General features: G+C 40.4%; 1 protein-coding gene across 8 annotated transcripts in view; it reads left to right on the top strand.

The window, feature by feature from the left end:
* ATXN7 (ataxin 7) overlaps positions 1–13,826 on the top strand; it is an 87,040-nt gene that overhangs the window by 28,125 nt on the left and 45,089 nt on the right. The gene's annotated exons all lie outside the window — the stretch shown is intronic.

The following is a 13,826-nucleotide window of genomic DNA, read 5'->3' as shown; positions in this document are numbered from 1 at the left end:
CACTTTCTAACAGACAGTGGAAAAAAGGAAATGATGAGTGTGATTTATTATGTTAATTTTTGTTTGTTTGTTTTTCTAGTTTAATGATTGTTTTAGAACAGAGAAAGTTTTAGAACCTTTCTTAATATTTTTGGTTCTTGGTTCCCTCCGAGTGCCTGAGACGTGTACCAGAGAACAGGCCCAGCTGTTTTAAATACTAGAACAGTTAGACCCAAATCATTTATTTGATGTTGTAGAAATGGAAGACTGAGTTTGTAGATAAGGTTTACAATCCTGGGAAGCAGAACTTGCCAGGATTTAGGAGATGATCTGATTCAGCACTTAGTGACTTGTGAGCTGCAAGCAGCAAATGAAACCTAAAGCAAGGTGGCACAGGCTGGCAGGATTGGGAGGCACTGATCCATGTTGAGCCTGAATCAAAATGGCTATTTTTTGTACAATTCCCAGCGTTGCTAAAATTTGGAAAGTGCAGTTTCTAGAATCAGAGTCAGTGGTCAGGGGCATGGAAGAAAGATGCAGTAGGCAGCTGTGCTGCAGTGTGCAGATTCACTTGAGTTGTTTTGCCATCTTCTTAAGTGTATCTGTGAGTTCTTAGGCACTTGAAAAATCACTTCATTACTTCATTGCCAAGTTCCCATCTAATCATTGTGCTAGATATGTAATTCATTTTTCTGAATAGGCAAATCATTCAAATGCTAAAAAAGCATTTACAACAATAAACACACACATTATCCTAGTGAAGATTTTACCAATAAGGATTTTCAAACATTTGCTCTTATTTCTACCTCTTAAAATGCAAGCATCTAAGGTTTCCAGATTCTAAAGATTAGCTGGCAGGGTAAAGAATAATCTATCCTATTTTTTTCCCACTGGAGAGAGATCATGAAACTGTTTTTGTGCAGGCTGATCACTGAGACACAGCTTTTCTGCACTGACTCCAACCATGTGAATGATTTGTAGGGTTGTGAGTTGAAGGAATTTCATAAAATACTTTGAGAATTAAAAGTGAAACTTAGTAGCCCTGTCAGGCTTCCAGAAGTCTATTTATTTTGGTTGCTTTATGACATATGAATGAGACACTGACTTGGCATATACCTGTAGCTGGCCTGTAGGGAGCTTGGCCTGCTACAAAATAGAGCTAAAATATTATTAATTAAGTTTAGATTAACTTAACTTAAGGAACTAGGGGAGCAGCAAACATGCCAGCATATGTATGTGTTATCAAATAAAACTTTGAAAATGCTGTAAATTATTCATTTTCCCAGGAAGAATTTTACATTCAAAATTGAGGAACAAACGTGTATAAAGTAATTGGACTTTCTAAACCTTGGTTCTTAACAGAGAAACATGAACCAAAAATATAAATTTTGTTAAATCCACTTTAACCTCAAGACTTCTGTCGTGGTACCCCACAGTACGTTAAATACAAGTAACAACAGAACTCCTTGTGTAAGAAAGTTATTTCTCTACAGATTGGGAGTTGACTCTGAGGCCCGGCTTCACAAAAGGATTTCAAGGTTATTTAGGCTAATTTAACCTTGCATTGCAACTCTTCCAGTTTGCATAAAATAATTAAATATTCATGGCCTGGAGAGGGAGCAGAAGAAGGAACATGACTTTACAGCCCACATACTAGAACTGGGTTCAAAACCAAGAACCATTTTCTTTATTTAGCAATTGTCAGGCTCCCACTGGCCTGTGTCCCCACTGGGCTATGGATGGTAGTTGTTTCTTTTCCCATGTGCTGTTCTCTGCATCTCCTGGTGGGAAAGGCCTCATCCTCGGCATGCCTGCTGGCAGGAGGTGGATTTCAGCCTCACCAGCTGAAGTCTCCTGTTTGAGAGTTTGAGTCTCCTGAATGAAGAGTGAGTGTTCCTCTTGTTGTAACCCTGTATTAGAAAAGGGGCTTTAACATTGCCAGCCTCTCCTTTTGTTAAGCTTTAAAGGCAAAGAATGATGGATGCTATTTTAAAGGAATAAAGGAGGATGTAACTCTGTAATTCCAGGGCAAGCAGTGGAGAGAAGCAGAATTTCAGACACACCTTTGTCAGTGGCACTTTGTATTTGCTGATCAGGCAGCTCCTCTCTCAGCATTTTAGTGGTTGTGAAGCCTGATGAGTCCTTAATACCTGTTAATGATGCTAGTTCATGCAGGGATCAGAAAACATGGGGTTTTTTCTGTATCTAACCCTCCTTGTCATAACCAAGCTCACATTGAAGTAAGAACTAGAATTTGAATTTGGGCTTCCCAAACTCCCAGTGTTTGTGTCTCCATGTACTTCCATGTTTCTTTTTCACTGCTCTTACATGCTTTCTGTTCTGCTAATACATAATATTAAATCATTCCTGCTGGGATCCTCACTGACCTTCATCAAAGTGAGAAACTGGCTGGATACTTTCCTATATATTGCTTTTTGAGACAGTAACAGTCCACACTGAGCTTTGATGTAGAAATCAGCTGCAGGAATAAGATATGGGCCCAATGGACTTGACTTGCTCTTGGTATGGAAAATCCCCAGGAGATGGAAGTGAGAGAGGGATACCCATTGGGATGGGAAGATTTTACTTTAAAATAAGCCTTAAACTTTACTTTGACTTTGTATACTGAAACCTTCTTCTGCTGAGCAATCCTATCAAGGTAAGAACATGTTAGAAGCAATTGTGCTCATTAGTTATTTTCATATGTAATTGATGTGACAATCTTTTGGCTCATGCAGTCGCTTAATTACTTACTGCCTTGTGAACCAGCTGAAGGTGTGAATCCCCTGCCACTCACTTGTGCTGTGATGAAGCAAGGATAGCATGTTGCATTGTAATATGTAGATGAATTCCAAAACAGCAAGGCAAAAAATCTCATCCTCTTCATGCATTTTTCCTGTATTTTAAAATGAAACTTTGCTGAAGTGCATCTTCCAAACGTGTGTGATAGTGGGAGCAAGTGCCATCAGATGCAGCCAAAATGTTTTCAGTCACTCAGTTCATCTTGGAGGTGCAGCAGATCTTAAAAGGAGTTTGATGTGTCTGTAGTACCTGACACTGTTTGATTTGAAAAAAAATTATTCTTTCATGTCAAACCTCGTAATCAGTGCTTGAAACAGTTTTTCTGGAGATCCTTGCTAACTTGTGCTGAATTTAGTTTGCTTTTAAGGATTTTTCTAGCCCATTGTTGCAAAGAGCATCTCTAAATAGAGCTGTGCCTGTGAGTGTATAGTTCATGCGTGGTAACTTTGACAGGCTTCAACAGAGGCAACTGTTGCTTCTTGCAAAATTTAACAACAGGTTGGCTCATTTTGCTCTGTGAAAGAGTAGAGAGGCTGTGGATAGAAACAGTGAGGACCAAAGTTGTTTATTGGGGCTGAGGGCCTAACCCTCTCCCACCACCAAAGAACTCTTGACTCTCCCCTCAACCAATTGCTAAAGGTTGTCATGAATGTTCCTTTAAATAAAACAAGAACATGGGGAGAAAATCCAAAATAAGAAACCCAAAACCAAGCCATCCCCACCCCCAAATCTGTATTTGAGAGTCAGAGAGATACAACCCATGTACATCATCATTAAATACACCATTACTTATTAATTTGTGCAACCCTTTTGAAGTGGTTGGGATAAGTCTCTTGTATTCTTATACTGACTCATAAAATAAATTTGAAATACTTAAAATTATAAGAAAAGAAACTATGGCATCTCAGATGAGAAAATAAAAATATGGGGAACAGAAAAAGAGATTTGGCTAGACAATTTAAAATTCAGTGGGTTTTTTTTAAGCGTATTCAGTGCGTGCTGAAACTATGGTGTCTTTACTAGAGCTTAAGCACCTCATTCTTTCACTCACACATACAGCCCCTTTTTTAGTTTGTTTGGGTATTTTTGGGTGTGTTACATCCTTTGAGAGGTGAATCCCTTGCTGCTGTCTATATCAAGCACTTCATTTCTAATGTCACCATAACTTAGAGTTAACTGGCAACAAAGTAGAGGAGGAGGAGGAGGACAGAACATCTGTAACCTGGGTCCCAGGTCAGAATTGGTGTTGGCTGTGGGGTGATGTAGCACAGTACCAGTCTTACAGCTTTTAGAATATTCTGTCTTAATAAAGCAAGCAGTGAGTTTTCTGTGGGAATGCAGATTGTCAGGTTTTGGTGGGCACCTTCAGAAGGCACTCTGAGAGGTTTAGTGACAGTAGGAATTAGTCAGGAGAGCAGGTGGGAGCAAACTCTGTTCAGCGTTGTGTCACCTGGTAACAGCTGAACTTCTGATCTTTGACAGTTAATATATCTTGGGGATAAAAAAAATAAAGGCTCTGTGAACCTCTAGGGCATTCAGCAGAAGCTTTGAGGTTTGATTATATTAATTGCTATTAATGGAAGTTACCAGAGCTGTGACAGTACTAAGAGCCATGTGATGAACCCTTGTTCTTCTTCAGCTCTTTCTGGGCAGGGCTGAGCAGTGAAATCCAGGCCTGGGAGGCTCACTAGAAGCATCTTTATCACATAGACCCAAGGTCTAGAATTTTCCCAGCAGCAGGTTCCATAAATAATTAAAGCACTGCTGAAACTTCTGTTCCAATATTAAGTTGTAAATACAAGTAAGAGACAGCATCTTATTTCAAATTTAAATTTGTTTTTTATTCAGCCTTGGGAGGTGCTTAGTTGAGTTGATTTTTTGTTGTGTCAGATCATATCAGAGAGATGCTTAAAGGGCTCTGTAATCCTTGACTACCTGCAAATACACTTGTGAGAATTTTTAAAAATTCAAAATAAATATTTTAAGATAGCAGTACAAGGTGCTATGCTTCTTTTTTGACATTCTGCATAGCTCTTCACAGTCTGTAATCAGATAAATCTCTTCTTCACTTCATTGCATTTTAATTGACTATTTACACAAATTGTTTTAAGGTTTTGTGGACTGGTTATCGTAAAACAATTGCAGGGAGACTTTAAGATTGCATTGAACAGTTTAGGAAGACTGTGGAGGTTTTATGAGATTGCTTGAAAAACATGCAATTTGAAAGGATGCTTCTGAAATTGTCTGCAGTGATTGGCCCTAATTTTTTACTTGGTTCTTTTTTTCCTTTAAATTTAAAGTTCTGTTTACAATATTTAATTATTTCTGATGGCATGAGTCAGGTGTTATAAATAGAATATTGTGATGTTAGACTGCAAGTTAGAACTGTGTCATCTCATATGTTTTAAAGATACTTGGCAGGTTTTAGGCATTACCATAATATTAGTGTGGTATTGCAAGGCCTTGGGGACTTTGGCTGCAAGTGCAGCCTCAAGACTGTCTTGGTCTGTCCATAATATGTGAGGAGGCAGGATATTTTCTTTTTTATTTTTGAAATAGTTGTCTGTAAACATACATAACAGTCAGGAATTCACTGTTATCTAATCCTTCTTAAGTGATATGTATGATTAGCTAGGTTATCCCTGTGCAGAAGAGGTGATGTCTTGGTAATACTTAGTTAAAGATTGGGTTTTGTAGTGTTTCTGTGCTATATTTAACAACAAAAACTCAGTGAGAAAAGAACAAGGTAAAAAATATGTAGAAATGTGACTTTAATACAAGGTGGTAACTTTGTCATCTAAGTAGAGCAGGAAAGACAAAAAGGCTTAGTGAAGGATACTTTTAAATAAATTGGGTTAAGAGGATGCAGATTAGTCTCTCTAAGGTAACTATTTTACAAGGTATTTCTTCCATTGCAGCAGATCTATAAAAGCGAATGTCTCCAGTTCTTACAGCTCTCCTGGCCATGCCCAGCCTGTGGCTGGAACTGCTGAAGGTTGTCTGGGGATAGGTGTGATCTCTTGTCTCTTACAAGACAGAAAAGATTTCATCTTTCACAAACCATTGTAATATTTGACTTGTAATTAACTATTCTAAATCATCTCTAGGATGCTTGAAAATTGTTTCTCCTCCTGTGTAATGAATGAAATAATCCACTGCTGTGGAACTTCCCCATATGTATAATATTCAATGTTATTTCCTAGGCATTCTTACAATGTAGGTGACAGCACAGAGATGAATAGAGCTTTGTACTTACACTTCAAGTTTTTTAGCAGCAAGTGTTGAATTCTGACAAAGGGAATTCAGAGTCTAATGTAGCGGAGTAGCATGATTATAAAAGCAGTTGTCACAGAAGGCAATAAATTTATTGTAATCTGTGTTCCCACTGCTAGAAGGCTTTGCTCAGTGAAAATCCTTCCCTGCTTGTGCAGGCTGTGTGCAGCTGTGAGGCAGGACTGGTGCTGGTGCCTCTCACACGGGTTCTTGTGACAGGTCAGACACTCTGGAAAGCCCAGGTACTACTACAGGGTATGACAGGATGTGACTTCATCAAAGTAAACTGCACATGCAGCTGCTCCTACATGGCTTGGAGTCATGATTGCTGGGTTTGGAGATGGCAAATACTCTGGGCTATTGACTCAGCTAGATTAGAAATACTCAAATGCTCAGTTACTTGTGTGTGCCCGTGCCCATCAGCCCTGTGGAATAAGCTGGTTTGTGGTAACATGTTCCACATGAGAAACATGGTTTGTTTACAAGCTCACCCCCACCCTGCTCTCCACTCCTGATAGCTTTGGCATAGCCCATGGATAAACTTCATTGGGAATATAAGGGGAAAAGGAAAATTGGTTATGCCTTGTTTTTCTGCTGGGGGGATTATAATAGGCAGAAAACATGCAGTGTTCTTGATCTGCTCTTCCTTCTGTTGCTAAGCAGGACTTGAATCTTCATCAACTGTCTGTAATGCAACAGAAAATGCAGCTTTCTCATCTGGCACTGAAGAAAATATGTACAAAAGAGCTGAAGGACTAAAATCCTGTAGGGAGCAATTGAGGTTAAGTCCATATTGCTTTGAAATCTAGAGCTCTCATTGTTTTCTTTGCAAGCAAGTTGGTTGGATGCTTTCTCACTGATACAGTTGCCTGGAAGTCCTACAGCAGCTTGCCTTAAAATGAAGTGTGGAGGCTTTAAAGAGTTAAATTTGAAAATCAAGTCCTTTGATAAATACACAGTAAATTGGATGTTTGCTTTCCATGGACATCAAATTCTGTTGTATTTTACCCTTCATAAATTTAACTTTCAGTCTATGGTTTTGTTCATTCACTGCAGAAGTGGCATAGTAGGTGCTGTGAGTAGGAAGATGAGAGTTCTGATGGTTTATCAAGTGTTACCTGGGGATGTGGGATCTTGCTGTGAGCCACTGAAGTCAGCAGAGTTTTTCTTGTGACTGGAGGGAGAATGTAGGCCCAGGTTGAGGGGCTCAGTGGGTGAGAGAGGAGAGAGCCATGTTCAGTGCAACCCCACATCAGACAGACACCAAAGGTACTGCACTATGCAAACATTTAATTGTCTGTCCCTAGATATTACAGCCATGGCTTTGTCAAGGTGTATATACCCTAAATTACACCCTCTGGCTATTGTTTCAGGCAAAACTACAGAGGAAAATTTGTATCAGTTTACACCTAGGGTGTGGTTCTACAATCTTTTTTTTTTTTTCCTCCTAGTAATGCTGGATTAAGCAGCTCCTGTCTCTGCTGAGTGAAACACTTGTGAAATAATAGTTGTATTCTAACTGTAAAGTTGTTTCCAAAACAAGTTGATGGCTGCTTAAAGGAGAACCTTAATTTTCCATCATGTATTTGGTTTGGAAATCTAGAATCCATTGGACTGTGCTTAATTATGTATCTTTTGAGAGTGAACCTCATCTGATTTTTGCATATACAAGACTGTATAGCATAATAGATCTTGTGTCTTGGTTATCTCTGAGTGTTAAAGATGTCATGTCAGTGAATAACCACAGTGTAAATCAGGCCCAGTTGTAAGTGGTGTATTGTAAAAACTAAACAAGTAAGAACTAGTTGTTGTTGTTGTTACTATTATTACTTAGTATTCTTTTAAAAATTTCCTTTTTCATAATTAGTTATGTCAGGAGGCCAGGTAATAGAAATTGGAAGTTTTTCTAACCTTCCTGAGGTGGTTCCTAGTAACTCTGTGAACTGGAGAAAATGCCATTTGAATTTGTGTTACTATGCTGAACAAGACTTACAGCATCATTTATCTTTATCTTTTACTGGAGGGCTGTTACAAATTATGGCAAAAGGAGAAAGAAGCATCATTTATACAGTATACATAAATGTGTTCCATACCAAATACTCCTTTTATCCCTTAAGAAGAAATCTATACTTGTGTGGAATATCCAGAAGCCTCAAATGCTGCAAAGATTTGGGTTAACTGGCAGTATTTTTGATGGATATGTCAAAGGAATAGAAAGTGTTCCCAATAATCAGACAGTGTGGGTGTTGGATTATTGAGACAGCCATATAAAATAATTTGGAAAGCACTTTTCAAAATAATACATTTTCCAAAGAATTTCTCCACTTTTCCCAGGAAATATTAAAATTATCTATTTCATTCCTGTTCAATTAGAATGACTCTAGAAATATATTACAGGAGTTTAACTTGCCTCTGACAACTAGAAGGCTTTTCTAGGCTTTGGTTTATAACAAATACAGTTTTGGGATTTAGGATCGTGTCATGGTTTGACACTGGCCTAATGCCAGGCACCCATGACAGTTTCTCACTCACCCTCCCCTGCTACAGCTGGGCTGAGGAGAGAAAAATTTAATGAAGGCTTGATGAGTTCAGATAAGGACCAGGAGAAAACACTCTAAGGGCCAAACAAGTTCAACTTAGAGGTACGAAGTGAATTTATTACTAACAAAGATAATGAGAAGTAAAATAAGTCCTTAAAACACCTTTTCTTCCCCCAGCCATTCCCTCCTTCCCACCAACAGCACAGGGGGACAGGGCCTGGGGGGTTTGGTCAGTTCATCACTGAGGGTTTCTTTTGCTGCTCCAGGACAGGAGTCCTTCCCCCGTGAGGCCGTGGGGTCCCTCCCAGGCGGGACAGTTCCCTGTGAATTCTCCAGAGTGGCTCCACCCTCAGCAGCAGCAGCCCTGCAGCACCTGCTGCAATGTGAATCCCCCCATGGGCACACAGCCCTCCCAAAACTGCTGCAGTGTGGGTCACCCTTCCATGGGATGCATCCTCCAAGGACAGGCTGCTCCAGCCTGGAATCAGGGCCCTCTCTCCAGTGGGTCTCCCACTGGATCCCAGCCTCCTTCAGGCACCCACCCACTCCAGCATGGGCAGCTCCCCCTCGGGCTGGGGATGGATCTCTGCATTCCCCATGGATCTCTGCATCCCTGTGGATCCCCATGGGCTGGGGGTGGATCTCTGCATCCCTGGGGATCCCCAGGGGCTGGGGGTGGATCTCTGCATCCCTGTGGATCCCCAGGGGCTCAGCTGCCCCACCATGGTCTCACCATGGCTGCAGAGGAATCTCTGCAGGTGCCTGGAGCACCTCCTCCCCCTCCTTCACTGGCCATGGTGTCTCCATGTTGTTTCCCTCACATGTTCTCACCTCCTCCTCTTCTCTGGCTAGGAAAAAACTGTGTCCCACTTTGTTTTGATTTTCTTCTTAAATCTGTTATCACAGAGGTGTTACCAGCCTCTGTAACTGGCCCAGTTTTGGCCAGCAGCATGTCCATCCTCAGAACCATCAGGGACTGGCTCTGCTGGGTATGGTGGAAGCTTCCAGCAGCTTCTCACAGAAGTCACCTCTGTGGCCCCCCACTACCAAAAACCAGGCTGTGCAAAACCAACACAGATGTTCAGATAATATGTTTTTTAAAACATAGAATCTGTGTTTGAATGTGTCTGTTCTGCTCAGCTAAGAGAGATGGCAGTTGTCCTGCTCTCACTGGTACTAAATAAAAGTATTTGAGAGGAAAGGCCTAAATTAATTTCCTAATAGGCAGCATTTATTTCATAAAAGTACTTAAAGATGAATTCCCAAAAGCAAATTTGTTTTTCATTTCTGTGAAGTTGTGTTACTCAAATCAACTGCCTAGAAATCCGGCTTGTTAAGGAACTTCTGTTCTACATTGTAGTTTGTAATTTACAGAGGAGAAGTTTTAAGCCAAATTCAATATATCTGTGTTACCTACCAAAGACAATGTAATATGTGATTATAATTCTTGTCCTAAATACGGGGTTGGGGCTTTTTGTGGCCAAGTGATTGAGGAAGACTTTTTCTACCAGTTGTGTTGTGAGATTTTTAGGGGGAAATATCAATGTCTGAGCTGTACCTGATACAGTTTGATTATGGTTTGTATCTAGGCTGGACAGAGCCCTCTCCTTGTCTGATATTTCTTCTGTAGAATCTGTTTTAACACCAGCTGACTGTGCCTGGCTGTTTCAGCACCACTGTTTCCATGGGGTGTTTGGAGAAGTCCTAAACACATCAGTCCTTGTTTATGAAGTTTCCTTTTGGTTCTGCCTGACTCCCACCTTGTGCCCTGAAACGTAGGGACACAGACCACTGTGTCATTTGCTGGAATAAAACTTGTAAGTTTCTTTTCTTGTTTTTGTGGCCTGAATTTAATGATCTGAAGTGTTAGCTTGATACTCTTGGAGATAAGAAAACTATTTTTATCCTCAGGGTAGAGCACAGGAGTAAAATCTTCAGTGTGCTGTCAACATGTCTCATCTGAGGCTTGTTTACAACTGCTTGGGATGCAAAAAGGGTTCTCTGTGCAACAGTGCAATTCTCTGTCCTCCTGCTGACACCATCCAAAATTCTCATGGATAGCCACAACAATGTGAAGAAAGGGCCCTGTCCCAGGAAAGGGCAAAAATCACAGCCTGGGTAGATGGTGCTCTTCATTATGAAATAGGAAGACATGATGGTAGGGTGCAGCATCAGCAGTTTTATTTATAATTTAATCCCTCCAGGACTTTTCCTGCCCTTGGTGACCCAGGCCTTGCAGGGAGCGTGGCGTCGTTTGTCATCGCCGTGCCCGGGGTGATGCCATTGACTCACGGGAGCATTTGGGGTGTCCCTACTGTCATGGTGGCCTGGCAATGCTCTTTCTTGGACTCCTTTGGCATTTTTCCCCACGTGTTCCACGCTGTTGCTGGAAGCAAAAGCTTTTGAGCCGTTTCCAAACCCAAAGCAGTGCATTGTGGGCCAGCGCAGGGAGGACTGGATCAACAAGTTTGGCAGCAGCAGCTTTGGCTTCCTGCCTACCCTGGATAGGCACCAGTCGAGATTGCCTCAGTCTCCCAGTGAGCCTGAGCTGAAGATCCCAGCCTGGGTCCTGAAAGTCATGTGTGTACAACTGCTGTGCCTGGCAGAGGATCTGCCTCTGTTGTAAACCGTGGTTTTGTTATCCTGGATATGTTTGCAGTAGTTATCTTTTATCTGCTTCAGGAAGGTGGATGTTCTATTTGTTTTCAGTGTACTGGAGGGTGGTAAACTCTACAAATTTGTTAAAATATCAAAGGATCCTGTTTACCTTTGAGTTTTCTGTTGTCTATTTAATCTTACTGTTTTCATCCTGAGTCATCCAGGGGCAGTTGACTGGTGCTCTGAAGTGTCCTTTTCTGTGTGTTTTTGAAATACCAACTCGGTGTTCTCTGTTGTGCCTGTTCCTTAATACTGACCCCATGTGTCTTCTGTGATTTCCCCTTTGCAAATAGGCTTCATCTTGTAACACAATGCATCAGGAGCACCACTTGAGGTCTGGGGGTTTCCTGGGGGAGCAGGACACCACACAAGACACACTTGCCTGTGTCTTATTGCACAATTGTGCTCTGAATATGTCTAATCTTGAATCTGCATAAGGATCACTTTGTGGTGCTGCTTATATAATAAAGTTTATTGGTTTTATGTCCTTTTTGACATGAGATGTCTACAAATTAAAGCTGGTGCCTATTTCAGTACTTTTTCCTTAGAGTAGAGCATTTTGCTCCCTAGCTGGCCTAAGAAAGGGAGAAAAGTTCTTTTTTTCACCTCCCACTGTGTGTTTAGGTGCATTCATATATATCCAATACCTTCTTCCCAAGTGTGATGAGTACTGTTACCTGCAGAGAGACCAGAGGAGGGAAGTAGTCTTAGAAGTATCTGTCAAAAATGTGAGTTGGACCAAACCAACCAAATCAAAACATTAAGTAGTCTGAGCAAATTCTTTTCTCCTTTGCTTTTATTATGCTCTGCTGAAGGTGTTACTTTCTGTGTGCATCACAAGTGGGCTGGTGTTCTGGTTATGTTAAAGAGGCCCAGACCATGAAAGAGCAGAAAAACTACTTTAAAACAGTTCAGTCCTTTCAGATCTTCTGCATGTATAATATGATCTAAATTATCTTAATTTTTTAATACATCTTAATTTAAAAATATTCCAAGTTGCAGTCCTTCCCAACCTCTTTCTGTTGAAGAGTGAAATTGGTGATTTCAGTAGTGGTTCCAGTGCCAGATATGGAAGAATAATACCTGATGCAAATTTGTTCACCCAGTGTTTTCAAAGTCTTTTTTTTTTTCCTCTGTAACACACATATCATGTATTTTATGTGTAATATTTGGAGATGGAATTTTGGAAGATTTTGTGAAGACAGGATCCAAAAATAAGGCAAATATCTCCTAACAGTGAAGAAATACATCTTGGAATAAGGATAGCATTGGGTTTAATCTAAAGAGGAGGTAGGTGACATGCAAAGGCAAAACCCAAATTTCTTCTTTAGAACAATTCAAAATTCCATAGCAATAAAAGAAACTCACTTCCACAAAGATGTTTTAGGCAGAACTGTGTTTGTGTTATATCACAAATAACCAGCAGTGAAATTACTGACCTTATTCTGTGAATGTGTAGCCTGATTTTTTTTCCCTGCTTACCTATTTAATTCATATAACTGTGTGTCAGAGGGCAGCTAGCAGAGATTTAAAGCCTAACCCTTCTGAACAGGTGAGTCCCCTCTTGGAAGGAAATCTCTGATGACAGTAGCTCTGTATGTGCTGGAATATATCAACTGTAAGACATAAAGACTCAGGGTTTACCAGTTCCTCAGCTAGATAATTGAAATAGTCACATTTCTTTGTCTAAAGGTATGCAATAGCCAGGTTCAAAATACTGTGTGTAATTACATGTGTGTTCAAATACATAGCAAGTAGGTTAGTAAATAGGTTTACTGCACTATAACAACAAAAACACTATTTTATTTTACACTTTATCTTCTGATATTATTGACTATCACAGTGCTGTTGGAGTTTCTTTGCTATAGTACATTTATATGCCTGTTGCTGTGCAACTTACATTATTTTTATTTTATTGTATCAAATCAAGTCCCAGTAAATCTGCAAAGCAAAGGAAGTAAATTTTACTGAAAAAACTAATAGTGCCTGCCAAATTGAGAGGAGTGAGGAAGTGTAAGCTGGTATGTGAAAATCAACAGGCATTAGTTTCCTTATGGCTGTATGAGGCATGATTGAAACAGTCTTATTTTTGAGGTGGATGTTCCAGTGCATGGAGAAAATGGGAGTGGCAGGGTGGGGTGGTTTTAGGTAGTTGGCTTGCCTAATAAAAGAAAATATTGATATACAATTCAGTTGACAGGTCCTTGTGTGTTGTTTTCCTTACTTTTTTTTTTTTTTGAATATGCTGATTTGCTCCCTCGGGTATCAGGTGCATAATGTGAAAACTCAGTGTTCTTTGCACAAAGATGTGTTGTCTTTGCACAGTTAAGGAATTAACACCTTGCTGCTGTCACACAGGAGTTGGGGCTGTGGCCAGCAGGGAAGAGAGGGAAAAGGTGGAAAGATGAGCACTGTGCATGTCCCAGGTAGCAGGGAAAAAATTTTTGCTGAATTTTGGAGTGTTCTATGACAAGAGATGTAGTCACAGGCACATTGTGTTCCTCCAGCTCCCACTAGTAAGAAAATGTGTCAATGGAAGTGGCTGTCACTGCTGTGCTCTGGCAGTTACTGACT

The sequence above is a fragment of the Agelaius tricolor genome, unplaced genomic scaffold (genome assembly GCF_023055355.1).
Source record: "Agelaius tricolor isolate 1412-34295 unplaced genomic scaffold, bAgeTri1.0.p SCAF_14, whole genome shotgun sequence".
Lineage (NCBI taxonomy): Eukaryota > Metazoa > Chordata > Aves > Passeriformes > Icteridae > Agelaius > Agelaius tricolor.
Note: the sequence above shows the minus strand (reverse complement) of the source record. Positions and strands in the feature narration are given on the sequence as shown.